Source organism: Polyodon spathula, chromosome 3 (genome assembly GCF_017654505.1).
Source record: "Polyodon spathula isolate WHYD16114869_AA chromosome 3, ASM1765450v1, whole genome shotgun sequence".
Taxonomy (NCBI): domain Eukaryota; kingdom Metazoa; phylum Chordata; class Actinopteri; order Acipenseriformes; family Polyodontidae; genus Polyodon; species Polyodon spathula.
This window is the reverse complement of record NC_054536.1, coordinates 77,518,727-77,540,020: the sequence shown is the minus strand read 5'-3', so window position 1 is coordinate 77,540,020 and position 21,294 is coordinate 77,518,727.

The window sequence follows — 21,294 nt, the reverse complement described above, 5'->3', positions numbered from 1 at the left end:
TAAAGTTGTGTGCATATATGTGCCTAAGTGTAAATGTATTTATGAAGCGGATTAAAAGTTTCCATTTTGTGTATAGTATCATATTATCGGGTAAACAGTGTGTACTGTATATTCATAATACACTACTTAAAGAAAAAAAAAGGTTTTAAACAAAGAAAACAAATCAAAATAGGTATTAATGTTACCTGAAGTGATTAAAACGGACACTTCGAGTGACTAGCACAATTTGATTCTTTCAAAGCCACCATTATTCCATTATTTCAGTTTAATCTTTGATTAAGATTTAGTTGTCATTTTCTGCTTAACAATATACACTGGGGAAAATAAACTGTAAAACTGATGAATGTGACATTCAGGCTGAAAGGCTGAAAATATGTTATACCAGATTTGAATAAACTTTGGCTTTGCTACTGTGATCTAATATCACTTGATTGGCTCTATTCTCGAAAAAAATAAACAAAACCAAAAAACATCTGATTTGTAATATGAGAAGAATACTGATTTTTTGTGAAATGGAATTGTGTTTACATTTAAACAGGTGGGATGTCTGATTTACATTTTTGCTCAAAGAGCAGTTTGGTGGTACTTTCATTTTTAATGTTTGAATATTTTCCAATTGAAAATTAAATGTGTTTATTATGAACAGAAGTTAGGATGGAATGAATCACTGAACCAAATACCACCTATAACTGTTTAAAGAAAAAGCCAATGCATAGTATTAAATGTTTAGAGAACCAAAAACAAGTGTTTAAAAATACTTTAAGGTATTTAATTTATTAATCAATATTTACTGTGTATTTAAGTACAATGGAAATTAAGGTATATTGTGCTTGAATGAAGAATATAACAGAAAAACACATTTAAAGATGTGTTGGCAAATCAGTTACATCCCTTATAAAATACATAACATAGCCAGTTTTAAGGCACTAAATAGGCAGATCAAAACACTACTGCTTATTAAATCTATTTATACAGCTGGTCTAAAGTCATCTTACAACTTTAAGTATATGCTGCTGTTAAGATCAATTAAATAGATCTCAACATGTTTTTTTTTTTTTTTTTTTTTTTTTTTACTTTTTTCTGATACTACCAAAAAGTAAAATAGTATGTTTGTGTAACTAATATTAGGCTTGCAATATTGTTCAAGAGTAGAGCCCTTAATATCAGTGTTATTAAGCATTAAAAAAGTAATTCAAGTATCTGCAGGCTTAAGTTTGGTTGAACTGAGGTTTAATAATTCATGGTGGGTTTGTTGTTCTTTTTCAGCGAGTCTAGTTTGCATTAACTAATGTTTGTATATTAAAATTGCTATGTTCTCTTAGACTACACTAGGCCAGTACATTTTGTGCAGTTTAAATACAATAAAAATAAATAAATAAATAAATCAAGGCTACACAAACCTGCCAACAAAATGAACATTTGCTAAAATGCAAAGAAGTGTTTTATTTTATATGAAATGAGCCAGCTCATTAAAATGTCATTTTAATAAATTAAACTTTTAACAGACACTTTGCCGAAAATTCATGATAATTGCAAAACTTTATAATTCTGCTTATTTATTTGTTATCATTAATATTTAATTTATACGCCATGCATTGTTTGCTCAGGAAGTTTTTGTGAAGAATATTTATTTTTCCTTGTTTGTACTTGATGTGTTTTGTAACGTGCACTGAATTTTGTGTTGAACTACATTGGTAATATGAAACTGTACAGTAAATTAGACTCTTTTTTTAATTTCAAGTAGTTTCTACATTGGCATTTCCTTACAATTTTGCTATTTCATAAACAAAAATGTGCTGTGTTGTACAGTTTGTGTATGTTAGAAAATAAAAATAAAAAAATTGACAACTAAGATGCCTGAGTTAACTTGCTTTTGGTGTTTTGGAACCTGTGCTTTATTAAACACAATAAGTAAACTTTAAACTGTAACAGAGTATCCTGCGGAGTTTAAAGTTTCAAGCAAAATACTGCAAACAATCATCGATTGAGTTTTCCACACATGCCAGAAAACGTATCTGCTGTGTAGGTGTAAAATGACCTTAACACTGCATCTGTTGACATTAAATTGAATTTGCCACATTTCTGCCCATTTCTGTATGTGTTTGAAATCCTTTTGGATTTCATGGTTGGCTAAAAACTTGTTGGCCATTTCCACAAGCGTTATGTCGTTTGCAAATTGTACAAGTCATTGATTAGATAAGACATACAGATCCCTGCGGTGCCCACTGAATACTTGACCCCAAGAGGTTTCTCTTCTTACAAGTACTCTCTGCTTCCTATTTTAACTTATCCATTTGCATGGACTTCCTTGTACTCCCAACTGATTTTAACTTTAGGACTCATGCGGCACTTTGTCAAAAGGCTTTTTTGATAGTTAAGTATATTATGTCATGCACTCTTTTTTTATCCATCCTTGCAGTAATGTTTTTGAAGGAATAAAACTCGAAGATCGTCTTTGGGTTTATTGAAGCAGATCGGTCTTTCTTTATTACACACTGCAGTATGGAGTCTATGTCTGCTTGCTAGGCTCAGTAGACTACTGCAAAGTTAGAAACATAAGCTTTTAACAGGGGCCCCATAGGAGGAGTGAGGCGATGTGATGGGAGTTCCCAAGCCCCTGGATAAGTTCTAGCAGCAAGACAACATGAGCACACAAGCCAATAAACTACAAGTTACAATGGTGCGCCTCCCAGGGGCAAAACACCAAGACAGTAACAGGTTAGACAAAGGTCCGAGTTGTTCAGATCTGGAATTCTTGCATCTACTAAGGAGCCAGAATATCTCATCCTCATCCTCCCAAACTCCCTATGCCATCTGTTTCCCTGTACCTTGGGAAATAAGCATTACACCAGGAAGGGAGGAACACCTTAACTTTCCTGGTACCAGTGGGAGATATGCCACCTGCAAGACACCCAGACATTCCAGAAAGAAAGAGGCCCAATACTGCTGAGAACAGCATAGAAAGATTCACTGAAGGCCGTTACTATGCCAACAGCAAAGTTCTAGGGAGAAAGTTTGAGAATGACATGAGAGAGTTTAAGAATATTGGGAATAATAAGAATTTAACCCTTCATTTTTCAAAGTCTGAAAGATTTGTCATGTCAGATTCCACGTACTGCTTTACACATTTACACACACATATATATAACCAGCTTTTTCAGGGATCCTAAGAGCATGGACCATGCAACTTGTAGTTAGCAGGTCGAGTGATACTTGACTGAGATCTTGCCTCAATTTTTAAATAACCTTTTTAGGGGCGCTCAAAGGTAAAGGTAAGTAGGGAGTTTGTTACAATGACAGCGACCAAGGAGGACAGAGTGAGGAATCTAAAGTTTACAGACCAGGAACTAAACTTTTTGGTACTAAAAACATTAACTTCAATGAAACATTAAGGACACAATAAATGCGCTCCATAGGAGGAGGGCGGGGGTCTTGTCCCAAATCACAGTGTCCCGTGAGACAGTCAAAGCAGAGAGACTCATTGTTAATGGAACATTTATGTTTAACTCTGCAAATCAAATAAACGTTTGTTCAACTTGATCTCACTTTTTTAACATTAGATGCCATTTGATTGCTCGTTTTTATGACTGCACCTCAACTCACATGGTGTACATTAATTTATTGGACATTTACAGTTAATTTTGTATATTTCAAAGCTATTTTAAGCATAGCCGACTTAAATATCACAAGTACACGGTGACTATATAAATATACTAACATAGCCAACAGTACCTGCCTCGTAATCTTCATATATCCCGGACTGTCTGAAGATGTACGAGTACATTATAACATTGGAAATTGAGTCTCTATTGAAACAATCTTTAAAAATGAAACTAATTTTTGCTGGAAACAAGTGTCATTTATAATGGTCTGTGTTGGCTGCAAAAAAAAAAAAAAAAAAAAGTAACAATCAGACAAAATAGATTTTTTAAAAACAACCTTGAATGACTTATTCAGCAACATTTTCTAGTTTTGTAAGCCTTTAAAACATATGTTGACACATTAATTACAATGACCGCTTTAATCCCAAAATATTAAACACGGGAGAAACGTTAGCCTGGTTCCCTGAAAGAGAAGACAACCACCAACATGACTATGGGATATTCCTACCCATTGGGTAGGTATTACTGAGCTCTTTATACTAGCGCTGCCGATAGGCTCCTTCCTGGGATGACACACTCAGTCCCGCCCACCGAGGGATTAAAACCGTAATCCTGAGGAAGCTATTTCACTTTTTCCATCGAACCCATGAGGGCGACTGATGCAACAGGGACCACCAACATGACTATGGGATAATATACCAGAGCCATCGCGAGGGAAAAGGAACGGCAGCATATGAGGGACACATCAGCACTGCATAACCCAGAGGTTAGCGGTGTGAGCTTGCACCCTCGAGGACCCCTGTGCCTAATGAAGGCAGGGCAGGGTATACTACATTAAGGTGGTACAACCTGGAGAAAGTATGTGGCATAGCTATATCCGCAAACCAGTGTGACAAAGGCTGTCGTCATGGACAGGTACTTCAACTCTATAGAGCATATGGGCTCAAAAGGGGCCTTCGTGACAGCCTCCAATACAATATCAAGGCTCCGTTCGGGGAGATCAGTCCTCCTGGGAGGGCGTAATCGGCCAGCGCCTTTAACAAATCATGTAGCCAAAAAATGTGCAACTGGAGATTCCGAATCTATGTAGAAATGGCACGGAGAAATAGCCGTTAAATACACCTTATCTGTAGAAACTGTAAGATAACCCAAATGCGCTCCACTAACTAAGGGTAGAGTTGCCACTCTGAGATCCACTGCCCAGTTCACCGCTCTGGGAACGTGCGCTGCCCACAGGGACAGCAAGTTCCTCTGAGCCCATATCAAAAGGCTGAAGGCAATGCAATGCAACCCCAGGGACCGTAGGCCATCCTGGTGCCACCACTGTTGTGTTGTCCGTTCGGACCAACACATGTGTACCTCTTAGCACCGGGAGGAAATGACGGAAGGAAGACCTCCTGCAGCTCCAGCATGTTTATATGGAGGGACGTCCAGCAGTCGGACCAGGATCCGTTTTTTTTTTTTTTTTTTTTTTTTTTTTTTGTCAGCTGTCTGCATTGTTAATGTTAATCATACACTGCAAGCTAATAAATCAAGAATATCTAAGCAACCATTTTAAACTTCCCGCCTCTGACTCGCATGCTAAGTTATTGTACAGTATGAGGAATTCCCCAATCATGAAAGCAGTATTTGTTTGACCCTGTTGCCTTAGTAACCAAATGCACTGCATTGACACTGGACTGTGTATAGCTAATGTAGCACTGCTTCTACTTGATAAAAGTATGAAATTAACAGGGGAGGTGAAGAGTAATGTAAAATAAAGTGTAAGGAAAATAAAGTGCATATTTTTTTATGGTAGGCAGTCAAACACATGATTTCTGTGAAATTCGTGATATCGTGAATTTTCCGGGGCCCTCACACAGCCCTAATAACGTCTGCGTGGTCAGAAATACTCTCTTTATGACTGTTCTTCTCGCTTTCTTGTGCAGCTCTTCTGCTAGTTCTATGACACCTCCTGGTTTCAATAAGAGGTACTTTTAACACATGCTGAGGCACCTAGTAAAGTTAGCGCCCTTAAGTGAATATGGTTTGCATATCAAATACTTCTCTCGCAGTATTTCTGAATACATTTCCATAAATTAACATTATGAATTGTACTTAAATGACTCAAATGGGGTACCTCTTTACACGCAATTCATTCCACGCGCAAGGTCGTGTGCCACTGCTTAGTGAATGCAGCAGGTGCACAAAGCAGGCAGTAAAGGGGCTTTCTGCGTGGAAAACACATTACCCCTGTTTAGTGCATGAGGTCCATTGTCTTACTTTCAAACCTTTACAGTTTATCTGCCATTCTACTTCTTTTTTTCTTATTACAGTAAAATCACAAATCCCTTTTAGTTCAACTGTTCTGTTGAATTTTACTCAAACATATTGGCCCTGTTCATAGTTTGCTATTCTTTGCCTCACTAGATAGGAATATTAAGGAGGCTTTGTTCTCAGTTCAAAAAGCTTCCAGCAGGTCAGTCTGACCTTCGATGCAATGAACTTCTTCACACAGGCTTTACACAGATCTGCTAATAATAGTACCTACTGGTTTTATATTATTTAAAACACAGTAGTCATTAAAATATATTAACATTGTTGCAGGTTCACAAATGTATCCCAAAGATTAGTCTGCTTCCAGTAACGGTGACAGTTTTGGGTCAGTTTCTGCTCTGAGAGTCTGTCAAAGCCACCACAGGTCTTAAAGAGCCCAATACCTGCAAAAAACGTAACTCTTGTTAGCCCATCTTTACATTCTCATTCCCGTCATCAGTGGGAAAACTTCAAAGAAACCAAACTGGTTCTGCCAAAGAGCCATGGATATCTGCCACATACACCTTTCACTTTAAAAAAAAGTTCTTGCACCTTGTAGAAGGGAGGAAGGTTTTTAGGGTCACATGTGACAGTCAGACAGGATCACCCTTTTCTGAATCCACGTTTGCTGTCTCCTGTGATGCTGTTTCCATATAGATACTCCTCTAGTATACCTGTTATGATTAATTTCATGATTTTATGTGAGCTAGCTGAATCACAAGTGGATTCATTTTATAGGAATTAAGCTTTAAAAAACATATTAAAAGAGATAAAATATTATTTGAATATAACATTTAAAAAATATACATCAATGAAATATATATTTTTTTAATTCTCAGGTCGGTGAGGACAATTAAAACATATTTTAGAACTGTATCAAATGGCTGGCAATAATCAAGTAAGTGACAAAAAGTAACGTCTGCCAGTGCATCCTTTGTGTGAAACTAAAGGGGGTATTCAAGCTATATGAAAATGGTGACAACGAATTACAAGACAATCCAAGACAGATGAAAACAATCAAAGTTGCTGTTAATGCCATACCTCTGTTGGGGATAAGTGTAAGCCCTTCCATTAAAGGCTCAAATGAGTTACAACAGAATGCATTGTGGGAGAGTGATCTGTAATGGTTAATGGTACAAATCTTCAAACCACACTTCCAATTTGTTTAATTTAAAAATAAATAAATAAATAAATAAATAAAAATAATACTTGGTTGAAATATTGTAACAACGTTCCATATTGCCTTTTATGAAAACACAGCATAATCAGATATAATAATGACATTAGGTTGTTCTCTACACACAATGATGATTTATTATACAGTTGTTAACAGGATCAAGATTGGGGGATTGAGTATCCAGCATCTTGAGCTCACTTTTGCAGTTTTGATGAGGACATTAAAAAAAGCACATTACCATAAACCATTGGACCATCGGACAAAACAGGAATGATTTTTTTTAATCAAAGTAAGAATACTTTGTGCCATGCCTGAAAGGCATTATTATTATCATAACTGCCACAACATGATATAGGTGCACAGTAAAGGCAACAGCAGCAGAAGAAAGCACCCTGCTTTAGGTGCCTGTGAGAATTTGTTTTCTCTGTGTGCGAGTATAACTTGGATATTTTCCAAAAAAGGCAACCAGACAGCCCAGGGAGATACAGTAAAAAACAATGGGCTTGCCATACATAACATCAGACAAAAGGCGCCATTCACAAAGCTTTAACCTTTGTAGACTATAATGTGCTTGCTAAGCAACAGTCTAGAAAAAATCAATGCGTTCCATTCCATGTGTAACATTTAATCAATCAAAAAATAACCCTTTGTCAAAACAGAAAGGAATTGTGTATGTAGGGTATCTGGCAAGTACGTCATTATTCACTATATTACCCAGCAAAGAGGTATGTGGAGCATTTCAGTCTAAAAATTGTCCGGGAAAAAAAAAAAAAAAAGATTTAAAAAACAGTGATCCAAATTCAAAAGTTTGTTATTTTTCTTTTAGTGTGTTAGTACAAAAACTAATTTAAAAATATTACACTGGTAAATAAATATAGTATAGCCTACCATTTTCTAACATGGACCAGTACGGAAGATTCCACCAATGTAACCAATCAATTAACCAATGAGCCAGAAGATAAGTTAATACTGATACAGTTATTACTTCACGATATAGCTTTATTTTATAAAAGACTGAAACAATCATTTGGCACACCATTATTTCAATGTGGTACATTCCTGCAATGAATCCAAGCGGAATGGAGGCCAAAGGTGGTTCTTCAGTTCTCTTGACCATTAAGCGTGTTGCAGCTGAGAGAAAACATTTTGATTTAATGGAAAAACTGAGGTAAAAAATGTAACATATCCTTTAATAACCTTTATGAAACTGCATTATGCTTCACTTAAAGAGTAAGTAGCTGGGTTCCGAAAAATATAGGATTACACATCCCCATGTGTTGCTACAACTGTTTAAATAACTTACCTGCATTTTTTTTTCTTTTCATTGTTAACATCCTGACAACTTTTTACACTTATAACTTTAAAGTCTGTTTCAAAGCTCTTTTCAAAATGTCAGCTCTAGTGCACTGGTGTTTGAGATCTGTCCTCTAAATCACTGCAGGAAGAGCGATTACCAAAAAAAAACAAAAAACATAACAAATAATGCTCTGGATTTTCTGTTCCATACCACATCATGGATCATTATTGCTGTGTTACCTGTTTGACAATGTGGGCAATAATCCTTACACTATCAGTGCACTAGAGCTGATATTATGAAAAGAGGTTTGAAACAGACTTTAAAGTCGTAAGTGTAAAAAGTTGTCAGGATGTTAACAATAAAAAGGAAAATGACAGGTACATTATTTAAACAGCTGTAGCAACATGTGGGGACGTGTGACGATCTAGTTTTTGAAACCCCGCTACTTACTCTTTAATGAATAATGGCATTGCTATGATGTGTACAGTAACAAGATACAGTAATAATAATAATGCCATTACAACTATTATACTGTCTAAGTTATTTATAAACTATTGTAAACTGAAATAATGACTGCAGTCTACTGAGAGGTTTTTTTTTTTTTTTTTTTTTTTTTTTTTTTTTTTTTTTTTTTTAGAGCAAGGCTCAAGCATCATGGCAGCAGGTTTCATTAACTAGTGTCACCTCAGCCGTGCTTTAATGAGTAATAACAACAGTGCAGTCCAGTTAGAGTAAAGACAAACATATAGTAAATTAATTATGGAAAACATAATGTATGAAATAACGAATTAGTTTGCTTTAAACCCTGAATAAGTCTGTTAATAAATGTATGTATCTATATTATTATTCATTATATATATATCTTTGTTCCCCAGGTCTACTATAATTAGCATGGGGGAAAATACCTTGTTACGTTAGCTTCCTGCTGTCTAGAGAAAGACACTGTGGTAGGCTACTGCCTGATACCTTTAGGCAAAATTCAGTATCTCTGAAACGCATGACTCATTCCACCAGCAGCTCTCTATGACCCATTTTAAGAAAGAACACTAAAATACACAGCTCTTTTCTACAGTAATAACACTGTGTAACAATTTTTTTTTTTTTTTTTTTTTTGGTTCCTGAGTAGTAAGTGTTATTTCCTAATTGCGTATGCCTCAAAAGTATAGAAAATGGCTATTATTCCCCACAAACTTTGCTTTTGTGACCAGGACAGTGATATTTTGAAATTTACCTATTTTCCAGAACATTCCAGATAGATTCAGTGCTGAGTAAACTTGGAGTAACTTCTAGAACTTTCTAGTAATACAAATAGTAGTATAAATACAGGGGCCTTAAGCCCACCAGTTCAGTTTAGTTCCAGCTGCCTAAGTGGATACATATCTGCATTTTTCTGAGATGGCATCAAGAGGCTGCAATGGTGGCATTCCTTATGGGTCTCCAAGGCGGTTTTACCAAGTTTCCCTGCTATCTTTGCCTTTTGGGCCACAGTGGCAGGGACACCAAGGCTGATTTACCACAGGCGGGACTGACCACAGGACCACTGGAACCAAGGCGCACTACCACAGGCGGGACTGGCCATAGAGGACCGAGTTCTCTGTGGGGAGGAACAACGTCAACTGGGAGCCACTGGTGGACCCCCGGAAGGTGCTGATGCCACCACTGCACATCAAATTGGGCCTTATGAAACAATTTGTCAGAGCTCTAGATAAGGAGTCGGCAGCCTTCAAGTACCTTCAAGACTTCTTCCCTAAGCTGTCTGAGGCAAAGGTCAAAGCCAGTGTCTTCGTCGGACCACAGATAAAGAAGATCCTGGAGTGCAATGAATTGCCCAAGAAGCTCACTAGTAAGGAGAAAGCGGCTTGGAACAGCTTTGTTGCAGTGGTTCGGGGCTTCCTGGGCAATCACAAGGCCGAAAACTATGTGGAGCTGGTTGAGACTCTGATGAAGAACTACAGCACAATGGGCTGTAGGATGCCCCTCAAAGTCCATATCCTTGATGCTCATCTTGATAAATTCAAGGAGAACATGGGAGCGTACTCGGAGGAGCAAGGCGAGCGCTTCCACCAGGATATACTGGACTTTGAACGTCGCTACCAAGGACAGTATAACGAGAACATGATGGGAGCCTACATTTGGGGACTGATTCGTGAAAGTGATTTACAGTATAATCGTAAATCTCGAAAAACTACTCACTTCTAAATCTTTTGTAGTCATTGTTGTATTACTTTAGTATAAATACATGTTAATTTGGATTCATATATTGTTTTTTTCTGACTTTATGTAACTGAAAAGACACAAATTCGCCCGATTTCTCATTGGAAATAGGTACATTTCAAAATATCACTGTCCTGGTCACAAAAGCAAAGTTTGTGGGGAATAATAGCCATTTTCTATACTTTTGAGGCATAAGCAATTAGGAAATAACACTTACAGTGTACTCTAACAGTGTAATCTTAAAGACTCAACTCGGGGTACTTATAGCAAGTATTAGATCTAATGTATGGAGTCCAGTATTTTTTTTTTTATCTTGAATGTGTAATGCCACAATTAAAGACAAAGATGTGTAATATGACAAAAACTCCCTGTTTGTGTGATCTAATTTATTTAAATGTAAGTTTAATTAGTATTTTAACCCAGCAGGAAAAGTAGTGTCAAGTGTCACAGCTCAGAATAGCAGTGCAGTTTTGTCCTATTAGTAGCTAGACAAAAATTGCTGTAGTCTCCCAATAAGAAAAGTATGGCTCCCATTCTAATAAAATGAATTCTAACCTAGTTTTATATAATAATGAAGTACCAGTTTCAGAATCATCTCAAGCCAAGGTAGGCCTGTCATCTCATTACACATCACTGCCATACAACGAGCATTGTACCTACACAACAAAGGAAACCTTTCTAGCGTGCCAAAACATTTTGTTTGCAACAACCGCTTTCCTTTTTTTCAAGCAATGGTTAGAAAAGCTTAGCTTCACAACATGATTCACAACAGAAGACAGTCCAGACAGAAACAACTTGAGCACTTCAGTTGCACAAATGTGTCTAATGCATATAGGTCTTTCATCAGTGTGGCTTTTTTGCTTTTAAAAGCATTAAATAAATTAGAACCTTAAAATATGTATCCATAATCCAGTTGAAATTCCATTTCAAAACAATATGCTAGTAGGTTACAGCATTATAAACACACTGCAAGATGATATGTAATTTTATATATATAGATATATATATATATATATATATATATATATATATATATATATATATATATATATATATATATATACAGTGCCTTGCAAAAGTATTCAGACCCCTGACCAATTCTCTCATATTACCGAATTACAAATGGTACATTGAAATTTCGTTCTGTTTGATATTTTATTTTTAAACACTGAAACTCAGAATCAATTATTGTAAGGTGACATTGGTTTTATGTTGGGAAATATTTTTAAGAAAAATAAAAAACTGAAATATCTTACTTGCATAAGTATTCAACCCCTGTGCTGTGGAAGCTCCCAGTTTGCACCGATGAAAGAAATTGCCCTAACGAGGACACAATTACCTTACCATTGGCCTCCACCTGTGAACCATTAAAGTTGCTGTCACATTTTCTGGATAAAAACCCCACTGTTGAAGGATCATTGGTAAGGCTGTGAATCTGAAGGAAAATGAAGACCAAAGAGCATTCTACAGAAGTTAGAGATAAAGTAATACAAATGCATAGATTAGGGAAAGGGTACAAAATAATATCCAAGTGTTTGGATATCCCAGTGAGCACAGTTGGATCAATAATCAGGAAGTGGAAGCTGCATCACACCACCCAGGCACTGCCAAGAAAAGGCCGTCCCTCAAAACTCAGCGCTCAAACAAGAAGGAGACTTGTGAGAGAAGCCACAGAGAGGACAACAATAACTTTGAAGGAGCTACAGAGTTCAGTTGCTGGGAGTGGAGTAATGGTGCACCAGTCAACCATATCAAGAGCTCTGCATAACATTGGCCCGTATGGGAGGGTGGCAAGAAAGAAGCCGTTACTCAAAAAGTACCATCTGAAAGCACGTCTGGAGTTTGCCAGAAAGCATGAGAGTGACCCAGCTGCGATGTGGGAAAAGGTTTTGTGGTCAGATGAGACCAAGATAGAGCTTTTTGGCCAAAACTCAAAGCGCTATGTGTAGTGCAAACCTAACACTGCCCATGCCTCAAGACACACCATCCCTACAGTGAAGTATGGTGGTGGTAGCATTATGCTGTGGGGATGCTTCTCATCAGCAGGGACTGGGCATCTTGTTACAATTGAAGGAAGAATGGATGGAGCAAAATACAAGAAAATACTGCAAGAGAATCTGCTTCAGTCCGCTAAAAAACTGAAGCTTGGGAGGAAATTCACCTTTCAACGGGACAATGGTCCCAAGCACAAGGCCAAAGCAACATTGGACTGGCTCAAGAACAAAAAGGTGAATGTCCTACAGTGGCCCAGTCAAAGTCCTGATCTCAATCCCATTGAGAATCTGTGGCACTATTTGAAAATTGTGGTCCACAAGCATCGTCCAACCAACCTGAACAACCTGGAGCAAATCTGCCACGAAGAATGGGCCAAAATCACTCCGACACCGTTTGCAAAGCTGGTACATACTTACCCCAAAAGACTTAAAGCTGTTATTGCAGAGAAAGGCTGCTCTACCAAATATTAATGTGTGGGGGTTGAATACTTATGCAAGCAAGATATGTCAGTTTTTTATTTTTCGTAAAAATATTTCCCAACATAAAACCAATGTCACCTTACAATAATTGATTTTGAGTTTAAGTGTTTTAAAATAAAATATTGAACAGAATGAAATTTCAATGTACCATTTGTAATTCAGTAATATGAGAGAATTGGTCAGAGGTCTGAATACTTTTGCAAGGCACTATATATATATAATATAAACATATATTGCAATCTGTCGTGGCTTAACTGTATGATTTAATCTATTGTCTTTATCACTGAAACAGCCATTTCGTTTGATCATCAAGTGATCACAATATACACATGTTGTAATGGGGGGCACATATCAATCCTTCCTTGGGGCCCAGGAGGCTCTTTGCCGCCCTGCCTGTGCCATATGGTCTGATTAAAGATCATATGGTCTGAACTACAGCACAGAAGTGATTAGGAACCAGTGAACAGTGTAAATGTTTCACCTATAGCACTTTATTTGAAATATCTGCATATCCTGAAATATACAAAAAAAAGGGGAAAGAAACAAAGCATTTTTAACAAAAGGGTGGTCAATGTTGCAAGTGCAAATTAAACAGTAGGTACACACATTTAATTTAAAATGTTAATTTGCAATCTAATAAAGCAACAATCTATTTAAACATACTAACCACTAAATGCATGAGTATACATGTATGTAAATGAATGCTTTTCATGTAGATTTTGCCCTAAATCAAGATATTTGGATAAGGATAAATCAAGCAATGTTTTGCCAACCACACTACTCTCACTATACATTTTCATATACAGTAAATGTATATCATTACTTTCTCCTTCTCTGTCACTCCCATCCCTTCCTAATCCACAACCCCCTCTGTCTCCTTCCACAGAAACCTCCGTTCTGTGAACCCCGTATTCTCCTCTGCTGCTCTCTCGCACCTCTCATCTATTGACACCTTCTCCCTACTATGTAGATTCGGCTACCTCGACCCTTTTCTCGTCCCTCACCTCCGCTTTGACTCCCTTTGCCCTCTCACCCCTCGACCTGTTTGCCTCTCCCCAACCCAGCCCTATCTGTACCTGTCTCTCGGCCATCTCCTCCTGGATGCATCATCTCAAACAACCTCTTCAAATCAGCCCTCCTTTTCTTTAAAATAAGTCATAATTCTAAAGCACTGTATATGATAACTGAGCAGCTGTAAAATGAGCAGCATTGATCTTATATGAGAACTTTCTGTTGAAAGATGGCTGGATGAACTGGACGCCTGCCATCCACATAGCCCTAAATACACCTATGTAGGAAGTAACTGGCTTTTCATAACTCAGGGTGCAGCTGTGACCTTGGACGGATGACAAAATATTTCTTTCTGCTTAATAAGCTGTTTTGAGCCTATGTACAAACGATACTCAAACCATTCTCTAAAACCACTTACTTTTGTTAAAAGTGGAACGCTATAACTTTAGGTAAGTGTTACGGAATGCATTATAACACATTACACAATTGGAACACGTAGGTTTTTTCTGATAACCACACACCTTCTGTGGAGCAGTGTATACACTGTTCCTTTTCGTTATACCACCCATTACTTATGTTTCCTATTTACATGGTGAAAGTAAGAATTCATTGAAACTGTCTGTAAACATTGTGTGATTTATCTGTGTTTAAAATTAAGCTGTACATAGCTGGTGTACATCAGCAGTTTGCAATCAAAGGCCTTGTCATTCGACCTTGTGATGTGTGGGTAGAGCGCTTTGCTGCCTGTGAGAATTGAGCAAAACTCATAGCATTGTTCTTAAATGTAACTAATTGTTATCTGGGTTTCTGTTAACTTTTAATGTGCTGTGCCTCACACCATGCATCATGCTAGGGAAATAAGATCAAATTTGGTCAAGGAAATTACATAAGCAAGTCTTCTGTGCTGTACAAAGTAATTTCTTTGCTCAGCTCAATAACATCTACCCTGATGCCGGCTCAGAAGCTAACATCTCTGTGCCATGTCGGCTCAGAAAAAAGCCAACATCTCTGATGCCTTTGAAACTCAGCTTGGCTCAGAAAATAACATCTACCCTGAAGCCAGCTCAGAACACCAGTGTGAGATCACTGATGTATCACATTTGATTTGCTTTGCTCCTGTTTGCATTTTGATTCCTGAATAAACTATTTTTGATTGGAACTACCTGAAGAAAATTGGCTTATTATTTTAAAGAAGAACTCCTTAACTGGTTTAGATCGTTTAGTAATAGAAATACCAAAAAAACTACTTCATGGGTCACGAAAGTGTTTAATGACTTGAAGCTGGAATAAATAAACCTGAAAAACTAACAACTGTGGCGTTAAATACGATTTTAATGGAGTTTTACGGCACAGTCAGAAACGTAGAAGGAAATGCTAGTGTTTCCCGCTTCCTTGGACTAAGAGCAGGGATAAACAGACATCTGCATATTATAGAAGTTGGGAGAACCACAAATTATAAAGTAATTATAAATTGGCAAATAGGGTGTTTGTCTCAGTTATTATTATTATTATTATTAATAATAATAATAATAATAATAATAATAATAATAATAATAATAATAATAATAATAATAATCTTTATTTTGTATCGCACTCCTAAAAGCAGTCGTCTCAGAGCGCGTCACAAATAATAGTACTGCAATAAATAGATTATGCAAAAAAGAAACACAAGGAGATAAAACAATCACAAAAATCATAAAAACGCCTTTCTAAAAAGTAAGTCTTTAAATTAACTTCAAAACCACTCAAAGAAGCCGAGTCCCTGATCTCGCCCATGAATGAGCTAGCCCATGAAGAGCCTTATATGTCAGCAATAAAATTTTAAAATCAATTCTATACCTGATAGGCAGCCAGTGCAAGGCCTCCAAGACAGGAATGATGTGGTCTCATGAGCAGGACCGAGAAAAAATTCTGGCTGCAGAATTTTGAACAAATTGAATTTTAGTGAGGATGCTATTAGACACCCCAGTGAGCAGGGCGTTACAGTAATCAATCCTGGAGAAAACAAAAGCATGAACCATTTTTTCAGCTGCAGGTAGAGAAAGCATGGGACACAGTCTGGCAATATTTCTAAGGTTAAAAAAAGGAACCTTGCCAGTATTCAGCACATGCGATTCAAAAGTTAACCCAGGATCGAAAATCACACCCAAATTTTTCATCTTAGATCTGAACTCAATTATGGTTCCATCAACAGACAGATTTAAAGTACTGGTTTTACTCAGCAGGCTGGGAGTACCTAACAGCATTACCTCAGTCTTGTCACAGTTAAGGTGTAAAAAATTTTGCGACGTCCAACGTTTTATATCAGAGATACAGGCAATTAAGGCAGAGACAGCAACATTGATATCAGGTTTAGAATTAATATAGAGTATCGTCTGCTTAAAAATGATAGTGTATGCCATGAGACCTTAAAATGTGGCCGAGGGGAAACATATAAATACTAAATAACAGGGGGCCAAGAATAGAGCCTTGCGGGACACCAGAAGATACTGGCTCAACCTCAGAACTAAACCCACCCAGGGAGATAAATTGTTGACGTCCTGTTAGATATGATCTAAACCAGTTAAGGGCATTGCCAGAGAGACCAAATAAATAGGATCTCGTGATTTACAGTGCCAAATGCCGCACTAAGATCCAAGAGGATTAAAATTGATAAAGCACCTGAGTCAGCAGCCATTAACAGATCATTAGTGACTTTGACCAGGGCAGTCTCAGTGCTATGAAGATGCCAGAAGCCAGATTGAAAGGGTTCAAAAAGATTGTTAGCAATGAAATGCCAGTTTAATTGCCTAGTGACAGCTCGTTCTAGAAGCTTAGCTAGAAAAGGCAAATTTGAAATGGGGCGAAAAATATTAAAATTATCAAAGGCCATATGAGGTTTTTTAGGCACAGGCATTACTCCAGCAGTTTAAAAAGCAACTGGAACCACACCAGAACTCAGAGACTCATTTATAATAATTAATACCAAGGGGCAGAGCAGCTCAAAACAGGAATGAAAAAGAACAAAGGGGTTAGGATCCAACAGACAACAGGTGACTTTCATAAGAAGGGCCAGGTCTGTAAGAGAATTAAGAGTGAGAGGTGTAAAACAAGATAGAGAGGACCCCACAAAGCCAGACAGACTGAGAGACTGTGCAGGAGGAGTCTAAGAAGAGGTACTAATGTGTAGGCAGATATTGTCAATATTAGATTTAAAAAACTCTAAGAAACTAATGCATAGCTAATGTGAAGCAGGTAATGTGGAGGGACAGTTAGGCTTGAACAATCTATCAATAGTAGAGAACAAGTGTCTAGGATTATCTTGATTATTAGAAATAACATTTGAAAAACAGCTTGATCTGGCAGCTGCCAAAGTAGCCCTGTATTCAATCAGAGAGTCCAACCAGGAGTGTAGATGGACAATAAGAGCAGAATCCCGCCATCTACACTCAGTTTTACGACAGCCAGCCTTAACAGGGCGCAGCTCCATGGTAAACCATGGCGCACAGCGGGTGTAGGAGACGTACCTGTATTAGGAATAGGAAAGACAGAGTAAAGAAAGAACAGATTCAGAGAACTTAACATGATCAACAGAGCGCCAGTTTCAAAAGTTGACTGTACGTTTTGAAGTAGAAAGAGGGACAGTGAATTCTAATTCAAATAAAATGACCAAATGATCAGACATTCCTAAATCTAAGTTACTCATGAAAGAAGCCGAAGGACAGTTAGTGATAATTAAATCCAGTATGTGTCCTTTGTTGTGAGTTGCAGCATGGACTGTCTGCTTAAAGCCAAAACAGTCCAAGAGGGCTAGAAAATCCCGTGCTAGGTAACAGGGATCAGAGTCAATGTGAATATTAAAATCACATTGAATTACAATCTTCTCAAACTTAAAGCACAACAAAGATAACAGATCAGAACATTCACCAATAAAGGCGGCATTCTGTTTAGGAGGTCTGTAGGCAGTAATAACAGCCAAGGGCTGGGGAGCAGAGACTTTTAGAACCAGGCGCTCAAATGAAGCGTAGTTGAGAGTAAGAATAGGGCTCAGGCTAAATTCTATCTTAAACTAAAATAAGCCCACCACCATGGCCCACAGAGCGGCATTTTTCAAACAGCCCAAAGCCAGGGGGTACAATCTAATTAAGCAAAAAAGTGTCATTTTGTTTGTGCCAGGTTTCAGTCAGGCACAAAAAGTCAAGAACCTTGTCATTAATAAAGTCGTTTAGAAGTAGTGCTTTGTTATTTAGAGAGCACGTGTTAAACAAAGCAAATCTAACTGGACACACTGAAGCACAGTTGTTGAGAGACAAACGTTCGAGACTTGACAGTACAGGTTTTTGATGTTAATTCCAGTCCGAGTGGAAACAGTTTGCCACTGAAGCAGGGGCCGACAGACAGAGTTCAAAGAAGTCAGGATAAGACTGCGTCCAGGCTGCAGTATATATATATATATATATATATATATATATATATATATATATATATATATATATATATATATATATATATGGGTCTGCGCAAAATCCCAAGTTCATAACAGTTACGGCAAGCAAAAGGAGCAAGAATGAAGTTTTGTTTATAATGCAATAGCAGAGAATGAGAGTACCTTAAAACCATAGTGGAGATGACCAGATCGAGAGGGCCAGAGATCAGAAATCCACTGCTGAAAAACAGTGAGCAACCGAATCAGCCACTGCAAAACCAGGAACTCCTCACAGCAAGGCACCGGCGACAAGGGATAGCAAAGACCGGGCCACACACACAGAGCAGCAGAACTGCCAACACAGCCCGCATTGACCTCGACAAGCCATAAAAAAACACCCAGCCAGCACCCAGCTCACCGGGCAAGCAGGAAAGAGCACCTCTCAGCAGAGATAACACTGCAGACAGGCAGGCGGAGGCAGCCGAAGGACGGGCAATCACATCAGGCAGGTAGCACACAGCGGCAGGTAGCAACAGTGAGCGGGACAGCCGGGTAGAAAGACAGCAGTCCTGGCGCGTAGCAGCGGAGACAGCCAGGCAGACAGATGGCAGTCGAGGCAGGTAGCATCGGAGGCAGCCGGGCAGAGAGACGGCAGTACAGGCAGGTAACCACGGTAGGCCGAGTAAACGGACAAACAATCAGAGAGACAACCAACTAAAATTGAGCATAAAGACTACTAAACAGGCAAAAAAAACAAAACAAACAAACAAAAAAAAGTCCTGTAATGACACACCAATGCATAACAGAGAGTGATATACAACAAAAAGTTCTAACGCTCTCTCCTGATACAGCTGTTGGACTGATACACAAAGTATGGTTTAATGTACAATTTTATTTGGCGAGATGTGGTAGAGAAGAACTAATATATTTAACAAGAAATTACTTTGAAATAACATATTTGTTGTTAATAGGGCTGGGTACGATACATACCGCTATACGAGGGTCATGATACATATCACGATATATTAAATTAAGCAAAGAGCCCTGTACATTTATTTGTTTATTTATTTTTAGAAGGGGGTCTCCTCCTCCGCCTGTGTCTCTTGTGTTATTGTTTATTTGTGTATTACGATTTATTTATTGTATTTATGACAGCGAAAGCCGTAGTTATTGTTTTTGTATTTATTGTTTTGTTTGTATATATGACGGTGAAGCGCCATGTGTTGTGTTTTGTTTGTTTAAATATGTTCTGGCAGAGGCGATGTTGGCAGCTTGTCCTGTTTAGAAGTTGGCCATCCAAATTAATTAAGTGATTAATTTGTTGCTAATGGGGAGATGGTCACCTGTATAAAAACCTGCAGCTCTCTGCACTTCGGGTGGGTGTTCGGAGGAGGAATGGGAGAGCGACAGGAGAAAACAAAAAGAAAGTAAACAAAAACTAAACTTGAGGGATCCGTGAAGGCTACTGCCCAGCCGGACCGTAAGGGTTGTTTTGGTGTTTGTGATTTGTTTTTGGTTTGAACATTTATTTTGCTCTGTGAGCACTGTTTGTGTTTAAATGTTTTATTTCTTTTTGTTGGTGCAAATAAAAGGCACATGCCGCATCATTTGCCCTGCAGTACTGCTTGTGTATTTCTTCCTGCATCTAGCCTGACGTCACCACACATCCATCCTGTCACAGCATGAAACACAAAAAATCACACAATTGTCGACACATTTGCTTGTGCAAGTGTTGCAATAACACCGGTAAAGCACTTTTTTTCAAACATGCTTCACGCCCCGTTTTGCTTTTGTTTCCTGTTTATTATTTTTAAAAAAATTCTTTAAAACAAAATTACAAATCAGGGCTCCAGACAAATTTTTTGTCTTAGGAACTAATGGCTCCAGGCCAAAAACAAAAGGTCACCAAATTCAATTGTTGGGTGCCACTTCAGGAGAAAGTTAATTACTACAATATTCAACTGCTTAAAATACAACAACTTGCTAAGACACAAAAGTGAAGCTAAGACAATAACTTAAAGTCTGTACTCACTTATATGTTGCCAGAGTTGTTCATCTATTCATATTTATATTTTAAATATTTTGACATTTGGTTTGTATCAGGAATAGCAGTTAAAATGCCATGAAAGAGGTGTAAAAACATTAGAAGTGACCCTCCAGGTAGCTAGCCTAGCTAAGCGTGCTTGGCAAGCAGCAAGCATTTTATCACTAGCAACACCAGTTTCTTTAACTTGGCAGAGTAATGTAAAGACTGTTAATTCTGTTGCCAATTCTATACAACAGTATTTACTCAAAGCAGTGCTGGACTTCACAAACAAAGTTGATGAGCTGCAAACTGAAATAAAATAACAAAATAAAAGGGCAGGGTCCTACAGTGAAAAAAATATCAGCTAAATAGAGAAAACAGACAGGAATTTGAATCACGCCCTCCATTTCAGACGGCCTAGGTCGGCCTGGGTGTCCTTGGCTCATCGCGCACCAGCGACCACTTTAGACTGGCTGGGCACCTGCAGGCCTGACTGAAAATGGCCGACTGACACTAAAACCATCATGCCAGTTTGCACAAAATCATGTTGTCTTCATGGTCATGTGGAGTCTAAAGATGGATTGAAGCCCGATCCTCGAAACACCCAGAAAGTTGCTGAGTGGCCAATACTCAGTTGCAGATGTCAGAGCATTTCTCGGTCAGCGAAAGAGGATAGGAGAATAGAACGATCAACAGTGTCAAAGGCAGCAGAGAGATCAAAGTAGAATTAGGACAGGAGAGAGGCAGCACGGGCAGAGTTTAGCAAGTTAGTGACAGACAGGAGAGCAGTTTC